The sequence below is a fragment of the Triticum urartu genome, chromosome 5 (assembly GCF_003073215.2).
Source record: "Triticum urartu cultivar G1812 chromosome 5, Tu2.1, whole genome shotgun sequence".
In the NCBI taxonomy this organism is placed as follows: domain Eukaryota; kingdom Viridiplantae; phylum Streptophyta; class Magnoliopsida; order Poales; family Poaceae; genus Triticum; species Triticum urartu.
Window position 1 is genome coordinate 520,940,315 of NC_053026.1, and position 4,205 is coordinate 520,944,519.

Below are 4,205 nucleotides of genomic sequence, written 5' to 3' on the forward strand. Positions count from 1 at the left end.
TTAAAGGCAGGAAAGGGTTCCCACATGAAAAATGGCTAAGGACCCAAAAGCATGTACATAGTTCAAGTCGGCTCCCCGCCTCACCGACCGGCTGCCGCGCAGCCGGCTGGCCGGCTTCTACTTAAATTGCTAAATGCTCTAGTCGACTAAGTACTTGCCTTCCCAAAGTGGCTAAGCACTTGACCCAGCCACAGTCCGCGGAGCGGCTGTCCGGCTGGCAAGACGGCAACTGAGGGAAGGCGGCAAAGGAAAAAGGCCAAGGAGCAGAAAGCAAGAAGAGATAGAACTCGACAAAAATATTTACATAACAAAAGGCCCTCGGCCAACATTCAACAGAAGTTTGAAATACACCCCGTGGGTGGAATTGTGCGAAGCTAACAAAGTTTGTCGAGACTGGTAAGCAGGTAAAAACAAAGATAAATTGGCAGCCTAGGGAGCAGCAGACAGGTTCGGCAGAACTATGGAGTCGGTGGTGCCGGTTGGTGGAGCCGCCGGCTGGTCAGTCTCCGCTTGGTCGCCTCCAGCGGCAGTCGGCTCGCCTGGGCGTGGCTCGTTGCTGGAGCCACGGTCGAGCTGAGGCTAGCCGTCCGCTCCGACCTCTGGCGCTTCCTCTTCCTGTTCACCTTCCTCCTCCTCCTCGTCGTCTTCTCCCTCGTTGCTGGAGTCGATCACTTCGGCCGAGTCCTCGCCATCCTCCGGGTTCAGCCCGAACCACTCTGGTGGCACCTTGGCTCCATTCTCAGCCAGCTCCAGGACGAAGACGTTGGTGTTGGTGTACTCAGCGATCGCCGCCGCCCTCTTGATGAGATCACACTCCACCGCCACCAGCTCCTCCCGGGCCTCCTGTCGAAACGTGGTCAACTGGGCTAGATCTAGCCCAGGGTACCAGGCCTTGACGAACTCCAGGGCCCAGCGTGCGCCAGCCCGGGCCGAGGATCCCTTCCAAGCCTCAAGACGGTCGGCCGCCACTTCCAGCCAGTCAGCAGTCCGGTTGGGAGTGCGCGGAGCCGGCATGTCCGGCCACAGGGCGGAGATCGCTTGAGCCCCGACACGCTAAAGACGATGCGGCATCCGATGAGCCGGCCGAAGGCGGGCCTGGATGTTGAGGAGCTTCTCACTAAGGGATCGGGGGCGTCGGCAGCAATCTGCTCTCCTTCTGCCCTCCGTTCCACGTGATAGGCCTCAATGGCCTGATTGGCGGCGTCGGAGTGGCCAGGGAAGAAGTCTGCTCAATCAGAAAGCAAAAGAGCCAAAGTTAGAAGACAAGAAGCCGGTTCGGTCAAGCAACTGGCAGCTCGAAGAAAGAAAAAAGAGGGAAGCTTACCGTCAACCATATCTTTGATCTCGCCGAAGCCGCAGTCAGCATTGCCTTCTTATCAGTCGAGGCGAAGTGTTCAGTCTCGAACTCAGCAAGGATACTGGACTCCTTCGCCTCCGCCTCTTTCTAAGCCGTCTTGAGAAGCTCCGCCTGCTCCGCCAGCTATGTGGCCAGCTGGTCACGCTCTTCGGCCAGCTTGCTGCACTCCACCTCCTTGGCGCGCAAGGCGGTGTCGGCTTCACCAAGCTGCTGCTGAAGGCAGCGTTGGCCTCTGCAAGAAGGGAGAAATAAAAAGGCATCAGCAATCAACAAGAAGAAGAATAGTTGCCGGGGAGATAGCAGTCGGCCTGAATCTCGGGGACTACATCCCGCGGGTGCGCCAGCGCGCCCCCGCAGAGAAAGAAAACAAGGACTTACTCTGTCTCTCCGGCAAGTTGACAACTCGTCGGTCCAGCTTTCGGACGTTAGAGTTGAAGGCGACTGTGCGGAGGTTGTGATAGTCCTATAATGAAGATAACAGATGAAGTTAGTACTCGGAGCTCGCCAATTAAAGCTCCGAGCCGCCTGCTTGGCAGCCGGCCCGAAGCTCGGGGACTACACCAAGTGGGTGCGTTGGCGCGCTCCCATAGAGAAGTATAAGAAATACAAGAGTCGCAGATTAAGAAACATACCCGGATGGCTGCTCGCGACTCCAGGAACGCCTGGTTGCACCACTTCATGGCGTCAGCTTCGGCTCGAAGTTTGCCTTGGACGTCCAGGATCGCCTGGTTCAAAGGGCTGGTCCCGCCTCACCGCACACAATCGGTGGGCGCGGCGCTGGTCGCCTCAGCGTCCGGGATCAAAGAGCTCGCGGCACCGACTTCCAGCGGGCGCGGCGCCGAAGCCGTATTTGCAAACCGGCGGCGCGATGGTGTGCGGACCTCAGGAGTTGGGCCCGTCACCATCTCGCTTTCGGCTGGTGGCACTGGCGGGTCGGCCGGGTGCTTGTCCTGCACTCCCTCGGACAGCGGTCCTGGAGGCACTACTATGCCCGACATGATGATGTCCCCGCCTTCCCTCTCCATGACCGGGTGATCGTCGCTGGCACCCCCAGTCGGTGCCACAAACTCTGGCGGTGGCGGCGCAGAGTTCAGGTGGATGATGAAGAGCGGCTCCTGGCGGTGTGCGGTTTCTTCAAGCCGCTTCTTCGCGGTGGCATCAGCCTCGGCCTCTACCAGCTTCTTCAGCGCGGCTGCCTCCGCCTTCTCCCGGCGGGCGGCCTCCTGCTCCTCACGCACCTCGCATGTGTTTCATTCCTGCGCCTCCCAGAGGTTGGCCGCAGGATCGATTCGCCGGCTAGTGGTTGAGACCTCCGCCGACCCAATGACGGAGGCGGCGGCCGACTTCTCGAGCGAGAGCGGAGCCCTAAGTAAAGAAGACAAGGAGAGGAAGTTCAGACAGATCAACAAGAAAGGAAGGCATGAGAAAAGGATACTTATGCCGACACCATGGGAGGCGCCTTCGGGAGTTTCTGAAACTTGGCCGCCTTCGCGGCGGCTTCCTTCCGCCTGGTCGCGGCAGTCGGGTTCTTGGCCTTCTTTGGCGCGCTGCCGAACAAGGCAGCGCCCTGTTTATGCTTTCGCGTACCGCCTCGGGTGGTCGGCTTGGCAGAGGGGCCCACGTCCGCCTTGTCGACGCCTCGTGAACGGCGCAGCTCCTCCTCCTCCTCCTCGAAGTCGTACGGCCACGACTCGACGCCGACCCCCTCTTCGGAGCCACCTGCTCCATAGATGCCGCCTGTGGCGTCATCTTCCAAGGCGGCCGCCCCCAAGTCGGGGTCGTCCACGTCGCTCACGGCTCGGTCCGGCAAGTAGGGGCCGGCCGCCCCCACGACGGCGGCCGTCGCGTCGGACATGTAGATCTATTTCAAAAAAGTAAGAGGTCGACTGGTCGAATCAACTAGACGGAATCAAGATAAAGCACGGAAGAGGGAAAAGGTTGAAGAGCTTACGGCAGGCGGCGGGTCCGCCGTGAGTACAGCTGCTTGCCGAACTGCCAGGACCCGTCCAGCTTGAGGTCGGAGATCTTGTTCACCAAGTTTGCCACATCGGCAGCCGGCATCTCCTTGGTACTAAGCCGGCACGGGTCGCGGTGCCCGCTCATCCGGCAGATCAAGTGAGGCCGGCCTTGGAGCGGGAGAACCCGGCGCACGACAAAGGCGACTAGCAAGTCGGACGCTTTGAGGCCTTCGGCTTCGACCAGCACCCGAAGTCGATTGATGGCGGCGGCACCGTCTGCTAACACCGGCTTCGGCTTGTAGCCCCAGTTGGCCCGAGGCTCGGCCGGTGGGCCGGCTTCGTAGGCCCGCAGGTTGATGAAGTCGACGGTCGGGTCGATGTTCTCCATGTAGAAGTAAGATTGCTGCCACATCTTGACCGGCTGTGGCAGCTTGATGGCGAGGAAGACATTCCGTGGTGACGGCCGGCACACCACGACGAAGGCACCACACTGGGCCGCCTTCTCCTTGGCGGAGGTGCCTAGCTTGGTGTAAAAGAGCGCCCCCACAACTCGATGGTGGGGAGGATGCCGAGGTAGCCTTCGCACATCGTGATAGAGGCGGATAGAAGCATCACGGTGTTGGGCGTGATGTGGTGAGGCTGGAGATGGTAGAAGTCAAGGAACGAGCGGAGGAAGCCGCTCGCCAGTAGGCCGAAGCCGCGGATGAAGTGCGAGCGGAAGACGACCCGCTCGCCCTCCCCCAGCGTCGGTGAAATCTCCCCCTCAGGAGGCATGCGCGCCTTCACGTAGCCAGCGCCGCGAAGACGCCGCGTGTCATGGAGGAAGGCGATGTGGTCGTCGTTGACGTTCGACCCGTCCTAGTCTCCTCCCCGCTCGCGCGCCATGAAGA